Source organism: Triticum aestivum, chromosome 5B, assembly GCF_018294505.1.
Source record: "Triticum aestivum cultivar Chinese Spring chromosome 5B, IWGSC CS RefSeq v2.1, whole genome shotgun sequence".
Classification (NCBI taxonomy): Eukaryota; Viridiplantae; Streptophyta; class Magnoliopsida; order Poales; family Poaceae; genus Triticum; species Triticum aestivum.
The window spans coordinates 550,148,456-550,162,775 of NC_057807.1; the positions used below are offsets into that span (position 1 = coordinate 550,148,456).

The 14,320-nt window shown below is 45.0% G+C and overlaps 1 pseudogene; it reads left to right on the forward strand.

Annotated features, from left to right (window-relative positions):
* The first annotated feature begins 10,082 nt into the window (after positions 1 to 10,082).
* On the forward strand, positions 10,083 to 10,221 carry LOC123118199 (uncharacterized; annotated as a pseudogene).
* Positions 10,222 to 14,320: the final 4,099 nt, after the last annotated feature.

Consider the following 14,320-nt stretch of genomic DNA (forward strand, 5'->3'; position numbering starts at 1 on the left):
CCATGTGCCACCATGGGAGAAAAACAAAAGGTGAGTGTAGACGATGTCGTGGTGTCTGGGATTATGATCATCGCATGCATGGCAAAGATGATGTGCCCTGGGTGATACATATAGAGAGATCGTTGGGCGTGTAATGTGATCACCATGTGTAGGTCTACCTAAGAATTAAGTAGCATACTGGTACAAATCTGAATGCCCTCGATTATACTTCACATGCTTGCGGAGCCCTCAACCACCTCAATTGATTTGTTTAATTACGCGCATTGGGATGCGCTCACAAAAAGAGAAAAGAAAACGGAAGCGGCACATGCTGAGCATGCTTCCTTAGAGCCATGCTCCAAACACGGTTAGTTATCTCAAAACTGATAAATAAGGTCAATCCGGTTCTGCCAAGCAATAAGCTGTGTACTACTCTTTCCTTCTACAGAGTGAGGAGTTTTCAAGCAAGAGTTCTCCCAAATTATGAACAGAGGATGCTTCCAAAGAGTATCTACAACCCTATGGAGCAAAACCTACATCTCTGCAATGAACATTTTAATTTTTTTTACTCCTTCAAAAGAACCACTGTAGTAATAGTTAAGTAAATGAATTTAAGCGGTTCATACATAAGGTTGAACTCACCTAATTCACCCTTGTTCAGTAAAAGAAAAGGCTAGTTTAAGATGAAAAGGGAATCAGATAACGAAATGAGCATTGATTAATGCTAGTAAACAAATTGTTATCTAAATAAAAGATGAAATCATTGTTTATTCTCACAATTAAAAATATGATCAATGGCTTGATTAATAAAGAATTACAAGGTGAGAACGGATTATTGTAGCTCGGCCTACGTGGTAGCTCCTGTCACCGCCGTTCAACCATTTAGGGTATGTGCATGGACTAAACAATTTGCAAACTGTGGCCGTAGAAAATGACACCATTTACAGTGTAGGACAAGAACAGAACGTGCGCTCTCTCTCCTCACACAATTCATTGACAAGACGGCAGGACACATTCTCTCACACTGTCTCTCTCTACATGCGTGCACATCACAGTTCTTTCACAAGACTGCACCACACAGTCTCTAAAGCTCTCTCTCTCTCTCTCGACATGCTCTCTCTCTCCCTCCAAAGAGTCTCACATCTATGCGCAACGGCACAAGCTCTCGCTCACTAAAAAATCATAGAAATCACTCTCTCACTAAAGGATGTGGTGAGTAAAAGTCAAAGCTCAAATCTTTTAACGTGCCCTAACTTGCTGTTTTCTCTCTGCTCTCTCTCTCCCAGCCTGTCTCTTATAACGAGAAGAATCCATTTTCTCTCTTCTGCTGCCATTAGTCCTTTCTCTCACATGAGATTAGAAAAAAGACATTCTCTCTTCTCTCTCTGCTTCACATGGATACAGGGCCCAAAGGGTGAAAAAGGGGTATAAATAATTCGGTGTGATGAGCTGGTGGTCATGTGACGACAAAGTGTCAATTGTTGGTCTGTAAGGGCATCCACAATGTTTAGAGGCAATATGGCCTCTAAGCAGGGGTCCACGTACTTGCCTCTAAACTTAGCCTAAAATTGTGCAGTGTATCAAATTCAGTTCTACTTCTAAGGTGGACCCCCTGGCAGTTAACATGCACATAGAAAATACATTTTCCCATCAACTATTCTAGCATGCAGCATGCACAGCTCAGTATGGCAAGTAGGGACGCGGAATTAGTTTAGCAAGGAGAGACACATGGAGGCGGCCTCTTAGGGCATGTTCAATGCAAGACCCTAAGATAGACGCTTATGAAAATAAAAGTAATCTCATAAAATTAAAAAACGATTAGAGCGCCTGCCGTTTCAACGCTCGCCGCTAACAGCAGGCGCTATAGCGCTCCATGCAATCCCTTTTTTTCGTTGATTCCCAACTAATTGCTACTTTCACTCGTTAAAAAAGGCCGAAGCGCCGGATTCCACTTTTTGCGTCGATGCTAGTCCTGACGCCAGGATTTGGCGGCTCAACTGCCCATCTACAAGGATTTTTGCGTCGATACTAGCCGTTTTAGCTTAGAGGCGACTCCTTGCAATGTATGGCGCCGGCCTCCATGTCGCTAGAGGCAGGCTTAGAGGCAAGAAAAAAGCACATTGTGGATGCTCTAAGGTCAGCAAAAGATGTGCTATCTCAATCAATGAATAGTGCCCGATGCGTCCTATACAGTTCCGACGTCTCTGCTATCCCATCAGAGTTTAGAGACCCTCCCATCAGAGTTTAGAGACTCTAATAATTCTGATATACAGTGACACGAGCCTGCAATTACGCGAATCTCTAAGAAAAGAAAGGAACATAGAAGGCCGAGATAGAGGGTACCGGGGAGCTCGGCCTACACTGCAACTTTTCGGAAGTACAATGATGCACCTAGAAAGGCAAAGATGGCACACCATGTATCTGGAATTTACTTATGGATGGTGACACGTTCCAACAATGATCATATATCTTTGTTTGCTTGATGACAAGGAAATTAAAGCTAATCCGTATTCATGAAATATATTCAAACACGGTGCATGAAAGTAGTCTTCTCAAAGGAATAAAGAGTCTTGTTGGACGTTCTACATTTATGCACTGTGATTCTGCATTCATTTTGTATTTTTTTTGCTCGGTAAAAAGGAGGAATATACCTTCTATTTCGATCACATGCTCAATTACTAATACATGTGGAAGTAAACACAGATGATGATCTTCGCAAGGGAAGAAAATCAACATTTCAATGTTCATCTATATGAGCTATTTCTAAACTGCCTTAGTCACGGTAGATATTTTCATTTTGCATTCGTTGGACTTGGTATGATTGCATTTTACTGTGAACCCCATTTCAGACCATGTGGACAATTATAACACCTTTTTAGTGAAGAACAAAATACAATTTTCCTGTATTATGTTGTAACACTCTACTTGTGTAGAAAACAAAAACCGCAACCTTTTCATCTTTTGTACTCTCTTCATGTAAAACCAAGACTCTCTTCGTGTGAATGAAATTTCATATCGCTAGCTACCAACTTCTACACCTATTCATAGATTGCCCTCTCGCGAAATTACTTTGGCGAACGATTCATATAGCCTTTAACATTATTCCTCCAGTTAGTATTGAATCGTTATTTGGGACGTGGTTAGCTGGACTAGATCATATTACTGCGACTCGTATTCGGATTGAAATATGCGCGCTTATTTGAGCTATATGTAACTGCAGAAACGATATGATTTTTAACAGACAACACATTTTAAACTTCTTGCAGGTCATCTTCAAAGCTACATCAAGGATCTATACATGGTCCTTACTCACTCTTACGGACTCCAGGGAGCCATTGGTTACTGGGTGCAACCAGTGGGATATGGTAGCACGGGCTATATTCAACCGGTTTGGATGACGGTCTCATAATAGGATAGGAGTCTCGGGATGTTGTCCTATTATACATACCGGTTGTGGTATTGAGTGATGCATTTTTTTCTTTTGCCCCCCTTACGAGCTGTAATGAATCTAAAACTTTGTGGTTTTTAAGACTATTAATAATATGGCTGCATGCATCATTCAAATGGAGAGGCCGGGGGCAAGCCTCCTTTTCCACAAAAAAAAGAAGCTACCAACTTCTAGGTATGTGTAAATCAGAAGGAGTGACTTGGTGGACACCAGGTTATATTAAAGACTAAAGCCCGCTGGGAAAGCTCGGAAGTGAGACTGATTGCTGACTTGTTCATGGAGCCATTTCCTGATACTGGCATCCATAAAAATATTCATTTAATTAAGCATAGAGCACTTATGATATGGTGAGTGCAACTTCCAAACTGTCCCGGAAATTTCAGAATGCTTGAATATATGATACCTTGGGATCATGAAATCAAGCCTCCGCAGAATTTTTAAGTTGCAGTCAACAGACGAGTTAGCTAGGCTGTGTATGAGTGGCGGCGACAAATGGATTGACAGTAGCTGAGGCAGCGGCGGTAGCCGGCTTTGCAGCACCAGTCAATGGAGGAGCATATGAAGAGGGTGTGGACGGGGGGTAGAGTGGCGACGGCTGGCTGTGTCTCGAGCATCTGGTGCATCACCTGCGGGGGTCTTGATCACGACGGTAGCTCGTGTGCTGGCGCATGATAGAGAGACGAGCTGAGCACCGGTGGGAGTTGTCAGGCGTGCGAGTGTCCCGAGCAGACATTAAGCTTTGACCAAGCAGAGTCCAAGCCCTGTTTTGAGAGCTTTGATGAGGGTGGCCAAGCCGAGCCTTGAGCTGGCTTGACTCAGCTTGTTTCCAGCCCAAGCGACTACCACTAGCCAGGTAGCCAGCGTTTAGCTTTCAATTTTAAGATGATTGACCATCGGTTGTAGATGCATGTTCCCCAATCCCTCGAAATCCTATTACCATTCACCTCCACGTGGGTAGCCAATTCTGAATATATACGTCACGGGAGAAGAACAAAGCAGGATGTAGATCACACATTCATACGTACTGTCGTGGACTGTGGTTAGGGCGATACTTGTTGCATACTCCCTCCGTTCGGAATTACTTGTCGCATGTATGGATGTATCTAGATGTATTTTAGTTCTAGATACATCCATTTCAGCGACGAGTAATTTGAAACGGAGGGAGTACATTGCAAGAAATGATGTATCTCAGCATATATATAGAGAGAGGGCTGGATATGTAATGGCCATATTCCGACATAGCTAAGTAATATGTAGCCGGGGGATATATATAGAAAGAGCTAGGCATATAATGGCCATGCGCAGTTCTAGCTAAAAATATATGTAGCCTGTGTGTACAAGTCAGAATGTCCTTATTATAGAGCTCTTAAACACCTCTAGTCAATGCTAAATTGGTTTGCTTGCGAGCATTGGGATGCCCTACAAGAAAGACGCAACACAAACCGAGGATGCTTCCTTAGAACCGCACGACAAGCATGGTTCGCCATCTAAGAACTGACATCAACAATAGATGATGCTTTATTAGAGCATCCACAACCCTTGGAGCTGAACCGCTATCTCTCTCTGAGAATACTCCCACCGTTCGAAGATAACTCAAGTTCTAGAATTTTGACTAAGTGCATAAAAAAAACAGCAAAGATCTATGATTAATAATGAATCTAATGAAGTAAATTTGGTTTTGTAGGTGTTGATACATTTTTAAATAGTGTGGGTCTTTAATGAAGTTTGACTGAGAACAATTCTAGAACTTCAGTTATTTTGAATGGAGGAAGTATAAAAGAACTACTCATATCTCTACAACATCCTTTTAACCTTATTTTACTCCAGTGATAGAACCATCGTAGCAATAATTGAGTAATGAATTTAACCATGGCGTGAATCAGCGGGGCTAGCTATCTCCACTATCGATTAGCAAAGAACTCAGTGATCGCTCTAAAAATGGCAAGAACGGTTGTTGCCCACGGTCCAGGATGTCAAGGCTTGGAAGATCAAGTGGATGTCATGTCCAAAAAGGATATGTAGGTGCTGCCAAGGATGCGCCGGGTCAGTCCTCTGAAGCCACATCTAGCGAGCATGCAGGGACCCGCCCATCCGCGCTGCAAGTTCTGAATGCCAAGGCCGCCGAGGGCGATCGGCCTGCATACCTTGCTAGTTTGCCCCTGCCAACGAGGCAGTGGATGCCGCTCGTATCCTTTCTCCCATACTTTAGGAAGTTGTGGCAGAGTCGCTTCATTAGCTTCAGGATGTGGGGGTGGGGGTTGGGGTTTCATAGCCATGCCGATGAGGATATGGACGGCATAGTGCAGAGCAAGTGGTGAGCGAGCGCCAGTCATGAAAGGAGTCTTCAAGTTGTACGAACAACACCTTTAAGTGGATACTGTTTTCCAAATGCCTTTCAATCCAGTTAAGATTACTCCACGACCACGTGTGTAACAAATCTCGAATTCGCATGTCACATGCGAAGAACAATGGAGGATGTAGATCATACCATGGTTGCTAGTATCACCACCATAGTAATATTTGAGTAAACGAATTTAGGTGCTCTTTAGAGTTTAAGATGAAAGGAAGTCTGATAATTTTAAGCTTGTTGATCGATACTAGTGAACATATGGTTATCCTAGTCAAAGATCAAGTCATTGCTTCTTCTCGTAATAAAACAGATGATCAAAGGCTTGATTAACAAAACACTCAAATTGATTCTAGAGATGTAACCAAGAAATGCAAGGATTTCAGAACATGTAGCTAGAATTTAATTATGGCTTGTGAATACACATTGCAGTGATGATGTCTCTTACTCTGCTTGATGACAAGGCAAGCTTCAGACCCACCAAATATACTCACCCATAATGTAGAGAAAATAGTCATCTGAGAGTCAGGTGTGTTTGGCAGATCTACATTGAATCGACGTGATTCTGCATTCATCTAGTCCTTTTCTGTCTGGTAAAAAAAGGTGGATTTTACCTTCTATTTTGATTGCACGCTCATATTTGATTGGTTATTACTAAAGCAGACCTCTAGAAGTACACAGAGATGCTGAACTTTTGGAAGGGGAGAAGACATCTCAGCGCGAGCAAGTGCAAGTGTGCAGCATCTGTGGCGAGAGGGCATAGACTAGTGCACCACTTTTCTGATATCTCTGGCTATTTCAAGATAGAACCGAACCAGGATTTTAGTTCATTCTCATGTAGGCCGACTTTCACATAAACACTTCTTTCGCAATACCTCACATTCCAATAGCATTACACAACCAGGTTGGGAACAGATCTAAGCTATGAATATTCATGTGAAGATGAACTGAAGACTGCAGAACTATAGAATGCAGAGTACCAACAAAGCTTCACTAAGTAGCAACACTCGGGTGCTAGTTTCATTCATCACAACTCACAAGTAATGTTGTGTTGTGGTAGGTTTATACAGAGAGCCGAACATGCAACGGTAATGTATCATGCTAGCAAAGTTATGTAGCATCGATGCATGAGTCTGAATCGCATTTGTTATTACTTCACATGGTTGGAGAAAAACCGCCTATGATCAAATGGTTTCCTTACAAGCAATATGCTCCAATTAATGACACAATTAGGCTGCCGGAACGACCGCCCCCGCAACAGGGTATCACGTCACCGGCAACACAAGGGCTCATGTCGCCGGTGGCGCTAGCGCAGGTCTCGCGAGAGGTCTCTGGCACATCGCCCGGGGCAACAGATCGGGATCGGGATCAGGATCGTGAGGGGATCTCGGGCTATCTCTCACCGGCGAGATGGCGAGTCCGTTTCGAAGATGTCCGGGCTGCGGTACGACGGCGCGAGGGATTGTTATACTCATATTCACCGTCGAGGTGGACGACGGTGACTGATTCAGAGGGGGATATCCTCACCGGGCGGTGCCTGGATGAAGGTGAGCAGATTACCGAAGGTACGCGCCTGACGATCGATGTTTTCGACGTGTGGGTTGTTGATTATGTGCAGGGTTCGTCCATTTCGGAAAATCAGATCGAGATCATGGATCTCACGTCGGAACCTAAATCCGCGAAGCCGGAGCCGCGCATTGGTGGCAGTTTGGGTCCTGGTCGATGATGAGGACGACGCCAAGGAGGACGAACTGGTCGATGAATGCGGCAAGGTCGGGCTGCCAGGGCATCGGCCAGAGATGCTGCTGGCCGTCGGTATGCCTCCGACGCATGATGCGCATGGAGAGAAGTGCAGGAAAAGGAAGATCTTCGGGCCAAAGGGCTGCCACTTCTTCGGAGTCGAAGATCAAGCCATGGATTGGCCCTCTTCCCAAGGTAAGTACGCCGCAGATTACTTTGTCAGATTTCTTTACACCGGATGTGTGGACAAAGGTCACTAGAAAGAAGAAAAAGAAGGCTATCCCGGCGGCGATACTGCCGTCCGCGGCGGCCGGCGAGATCCGCGACATTCGAGCGGCACGTTGTGAACGTTTGAATCACCTGCTGGGTCTAGGTGGGCCAACAGAAGTTGATTCCGTATTGGGCCTGGATCGTACTGGGCATGAGGCCCAGCGCGAAAACCAGGAGACTGCTCGGGCGGGTTTGGCCCAGATCTAGGCGCAGGAGAGGACGTCTTGGATCGGGCATCGATCCATGCACGTACCGTTTCTTCGTCTCTCTCGCGCAAAGGAGCTAGGGCTCGTTGGGTGGGCTGCCCCGGGTTCCCTCGTCTCTCGCTTGGTCGAGCGTCCAGGATCCCGGCCGCGGCAGTCATGGCTGGACGCAGGAACGGACCGCCACCGAAGCCTGCGGCGCAGGTGCCGCCCAAGGCCGGGCCGCCGCCGCCGCCTCAGAAGGCGGCTCGGCCTAAGGATGTATGTAATACTTTTGGTGGCTAGGGTGTTTATTCTATTGCATGTGGTGGCTAGGCTGTTTGTGCTATGCATTGCAAGACATGTTGTATCCTCGGGGATATATATAGAGAGCTAGGGATGTAATGGCCATGTGGAGACCTCGCTATAAACCTGAATGTACAACCCTTAGGTACAAACCTCAATATCCTGGCTTGTAGAGCTCTCAACCACCTCCATCCATGATACAATTGATTTGCCAACGGGCATTGAGACACTCTCACAAAAGGCAAAAGGAAAACCCGAGAGGCGATGAAATCAGAGGATACTTCCAATGAACCCCACGGCAAGAATGTTCAGCCGTCTCAAAACTGATGTGAACAATAGATGACGGTAGCATCCACAACCCTTGGGGCTAAACATTTATACATCTCTCCTATAGAAAAAATACCGACCTATCTTTACAACACCATTTCCAACCTTATTCACATAATTTATCTTTGTTTTGATAGAAAGAAAGCTAGTTTAAGATGAAAAGGAAGTGCTCATGGATATGGATGTGACCAAAATGATGCATCCCCCTTTGCAATCAATCAGTCGAATCTTTTGGGCATATTTTCTGTCAATGCCCCTTCTCGGTTGAAACAGGATTTAAGCCTAGCCTAACACGCATTGACTTAAGCTACATCAAGATAAACGCCCTTGGCACCATCAATGATTGGTGGAGCAACGTCTCTATTGGGAACCAAAAGAATGCATTTTTTCAGAACTCCACCGCCATATTTTTCATGGCATATTCGGAACGAAAGAAACCATTGCATTTTTCAAAACTCCACCGCCAGCCATGACATCATCATGAGTCAGAGATCAACTCTAATCTCGCCATGCTGGGTGCCCAAATCTGCAGGATTAATTTCTCTCATTGTTAATGACACCTTTTCCTGATCTTGGCTTGCACTGCACAGAGCGCGATCATTTCCATGCACTTGTTGAAACAAATTGATGCTCTAGTCATCTTCTCCTTTACTTACAACATACTTCATAGTAACAAAGGTGTTGATGAATGAAATGACTACTAGTACTTGTTAAACGTAGCCTATATGGTAGCGTGCAGCCTAGGAGGTTTACATTACTTGCGCACTTGTATCAGGTAGTTAGGAGGATTTTCATATTGTAACCATAGTCCTTATCTCTACCTTTTCTTCTCTCTCATGATTGTAATCTTCAACTGTATGCGCTATCCCAGGGAGGTGCGCCCCTGGTCTATAAACACCTAACGGCGCCCCTTACGATGAGGTAAGATGCTTTTGCCTAACATACATGGTAATCAGAGCCTCCTCTTCCAAAACCCTAGCTTTTTCGATCTCCATTAGTGCTAGCCATGTCTTCCTTCACTGCCTTCCAATCCAACCTAAGCGGCCAGGTCATGGAGAAGCTCTCCCAGATGAACTATGTCCTGTGGCGAACCCAAGTTATGCCGCAGCTGAGGGGAGCCGGGCTCTTCGGCTACGATGACGGCACCTTGCCGGAGCCAACCCGCCTCCTTGTCACCAATGACAAGGATGGGAAGAAAGCGTCCGAGCCCAACCCTCTCCATCCCATCTGGGTCAGGGAGGACCAACAGGTGCTCTTCTACCTCCTCAACAACCTCTCCAAGGAAGTGCTCATCGCGGTGACCGCGGTCACCACCGCGCACGCCCTCTGGGTGGCGCTAGCAGGCGTGTTCTCTTCTCAATCTTTGAGTCGTGTAAACAACATTCGCACTGCCTTGACCAATGCACAGAAGGGCAATCAGTCGGTTGCTGCATACTTCACCTCCATGCGTGGTCTTCCCGATGAACTCGCCGCGGCAAGCAAGCCCATCCAGGATGACGAGCTCATCTCCTACCTGCTGCATGGGCTGGGCATGGACTACCAACCCCTTGTCTCCACCCTTGACTTCTGCATCATGACGGTCTCCCTTGACGAGCTCTACGCCATGCTGAGCAACTTTGATCAGCATGTCGCCCAGTTTCACAGCTTCAAGTCCTCTGCGAACGCGACGACTCGCGGGCGCGGCGGGTACTCTTCTCATCATCGCGACCCTCCTTGATCCAAGGGCAAGAAAGGAGGTGGAAGCTCCAGCAACTCTAGATCCCGCGGCGGTCGCCCCATTTCCACCAACAGCAGGGGTCTCCGAGGCGGCGGTGGCGGCTCGGGCAGATCATGACCTGATGCAGTTTGCTGTCAGATCTACGGAAAACTTGGCCACACAGCTAAAGATTAATGGTATCGTTTTGATGAAGACGAAGCTTCTTCTAATGAAGATGACAAGGTTGTTGCTGCCGCCGATGGATCCGACAGCGTCGATACCAACTGGTATCTTGATAGTGGTGCAACGAACTATCTCACGGGGGAGCTCGAGAAGGTAACTCTACGTGAGAAGTACCACAGGAAGGATCAGATTCACACCGCCAGTGGTGCAGGTATGAGCATACGTCATGTTGGTCATTTGGTTATACGTACCCCTTCTCGTAAAATTCATCTTCGATTTTTTTTGCATGTCCCTAGTGCCAACAAAAATCTTCTATCCGTTCATCGCATTACCATTGACAATCATGTTTTCATTGAGTTTCATCCTTTCTTCTTTTTGATCAAGGATCAGGCCACAAAGAAGGTACTATGTCGAGGTAGATGCATTCGAGGTCTTTACCTGTTGATTCCGGAGCTTAGAAGATTCAATAAACAAGCCTATGGTGTTGTAAAACTCACATCAACATGTTGGCACGATCGTTTAGGGCATGCTTCCTTTTCTCTTGTTGAACGTTTGCTTCGAAAAAATAAGCTCCCGTTGGTTGGCGGGCGTAATATTGAAACCATTTGTGATTCTTGCCGGAGAGCAAAATGTCATCAATTACCTTATCCTATTTCTACGAGTATCTTTACCAAACCATTGCATTTTCTGATGTCTGGGGTCCTGCTCCTAGTTCTGTTGGTAGACATACGTGTCGGGCTTGCTAACTTCCCTCGCAGAGCTTAAGCTTTGACCAAGCTGAGTGCAAGCCGTGTTTTGAGAGCTTTGATGGTCCTAGCCAAGCCGAGCCTTTAGGTAAGTTGACTCAGCTTCTTTCCGACCAAAGTGACAACCATTAGCTAGGCAACCAGCGTTTAGGTTTACTTTTTTAGATGACTGGCCATTGGCTTTAGCTGCATTTTCCCCAATACCTCTCAATCCGATTATGCTTGAACCCACGTGGTAAAAAGATCTCGAATCCATATACCAACGGAGAAGAACAAAGGAGGATGTAGAACATACTGTTGTGTGGGCTGTGGTTAGGGTGATAGTGGTTGCATACATTTCAAGACATGATGCATCTCAGGATATATATAGAGAGGGTTGGCCACATGTTCCGACATAGCTAAGTAATATGTAGCGGGAGAAATATCAGAAAGATTTGTGCATGTAGTGCCACGTGCAGTTCTAGCTACAAAAATATGTAGCCCGGGGGTACAAGTGAGCATGTCCTGGCTTCTAGAGCTCTTAACCACCTCTAGCCAATCACAAATTGGTTCACTTACGAGCATTGGGATGCTCTCATAGAAAAAAGACGCAACACACAACGAAGATCCTTCCTTACAACCGCATAACAAGCATGGTTAGCCATCTCAGAACTGACATCAACAATAAATTATGCTTTCTTAGATCATCCATAACCCAAACTTCTATCTCTCTCTTAATAAATATACAAAATAAGAACTATATATGTCTCTACAACACCCTTTTAACCTTATTTTACTCCATTGATTGGACCACCGTAATTATCTGTGCCAACCTACTAATGAATGGAGCTGATATTCTTGGTCCATCAGGCACTTATTACAGATAAGTATCTCATCTTTTGGAGAACCAACCTGCAGAGTCTAGAAAAACTGCACGCTAAGCGTGTCCTTACCATCGTTTGGCTCGGTCAAAACCTGCAACGATAGCTTAACCACGACTCGTTACAGTGGCTGTCACGTGTCGGTTACCCTTATGGAAAACACTTCCATGACATGCCACACTTCCGTGATGACAAATGGATCATTGTGGTGGACCTCTTCCGCGACAGCACATATATGGCTATCTTGATTCTGTTATAAAATTGTCACAGATGTACATGCGTGACAGAAAGCTTGACCTACTGTGGCAAAGGCATATCATCACAAAAGTGTTTTTTTAGAAGTGCACCATGCGTGACAGAATTTCTTCATTGAGTCTAGGCTAATGTTTTTACCCCTCCAATATGTGAAGGATCGATTCCTATCCTACATAGGAATAGGAATCCATTCCTATAAACCAAAGGGCTTCAAAGGAATTTTTCCTTTGCAGATCCTATCCTATAGAGTTCCTACAAAATTCCTACATACAAAAGGATGCCTGAATATGAATAGAAACGAAGAAGCCCATCGGTTCACATCATAGGATATTTTTTTCATCGAGTCTAGGCTAATTTTTATTTTTCTATGAAATGTGGAGGATAGGAAGAATTCCTCCATAGGAATAGGATTCTATTCCTACAAACCAAAGGGTTCTAAAAGAATCTTTCCTATACAAATCCTATCTTATGGGATTCCTACAAAGTTCCTCCAAAACAAAGGAGGCCTTAGTTTTTTTGTGAGGTTTGACGAGTCAGGAAGCTCGACTTGGTTCGTTTCCAACCCTAGTGATAGCCTTAAGTTAGACACACATCATTTGGTTATCTTCTTTTACCTGTTGGATGTGTGATGGATACTATTTTTTTCCAATACCTCACAATCCAATTACCATTTACCACACGTGGATAATATATCTTTGAATCCATATACCATAGAACATGAACAAAGAAGAATGTAGATCATATTGTGGTCATTACTTACTCCGACGGAGGCCAGGGGGCGTTTGGTTACTGGATCTGTCCGGTGGGAGATGATAGCGCGGGATATCTTCAACCGGTTTGGATGACGGCCATGTAATAGGATAGGCGATTAGTTTACCTATCTGTGTTATGCCAGCCGGTTGTGGCTTTTGGGCCTTTTGTTTTTGGCGTTGTGGCTCTTTGTGAGCTTACCGTTATTTTTGTTTTCAGACTTTAAGACCTTGTTGAACCGCTTCATTTATCTATAAATGTGGTCGTATGCATCATTCTGATGCAGAGGCCAGGGAGTCCCCCCTTTTCGAAAAAAAGATCATATTGTGGTGGCCAGCATGTGAATTGTTTCATGCAGGCATTGTAATTACAAGAGATGATGTATCTTGGGGAATATATATAGTTGGTCATTTAATGTCCAAGTGCTATAGCTAAAAATTATGTATCCTCCAGGTACACATGAATGTCCCGACTTGGAGAGCTTTCAACCACCTTCTGCCAATAATGATAAATTCAGTTTTTTATGAGCACTTGGATGCCCTTACAAAGAAAGGACTAGCCTCAACACCCATCGAGAGTGCTTCTTTACGACCACACAATAAGCATGGTTAGGGCAACTCGAACGTAGATCACCAAAATGAACACACCAAATGTTCGCAGATAGTGATAGGGGAGGTCTCCATTTCACCGAAGTCAACAAAGGTTCTGCCAAATTCAAATGAATATTTAAGAAATGAAATTCATGGAAGCTGGACGATATATGTTAAATTTTGATATATTACAACCTGAAGGACCAAAATTAATAAAATTTTAGGTAAACCGTAAGATAATTAAGCAACGCGAGATACCAGATGATGACCACGTACCAATGGCCTGTGAGACCTCTAACATCTTTGTCTTCGTCCGCTCCGTCGTCATTGTGGTCCGAGTCGTCATTGTCCTTCCAGTGGAGAGAACGCTGCCAAGCGTGGCGGAACCCTCATTGGCCATTGTTGCTCGCTCGCCGCCCGACCATCTTTGCCTCGGCCTGGCGGCGATGATCAGCCATAGCCGCAGACTCCGCCCCACGCCGCCAGCCTTTATGTCGGGCCAAGCCCTTAGACTTGAACAACCCCACTTTTATAAGGTAGTCATTGATTTGGCGTCGGCGGTGAGCGATGATCTGCGAAGTGGTCCTGGGCCGGTCGATTGCCAAGGCCTCCGTGAGCACGGGGTTCTGTTGGAGCATAGT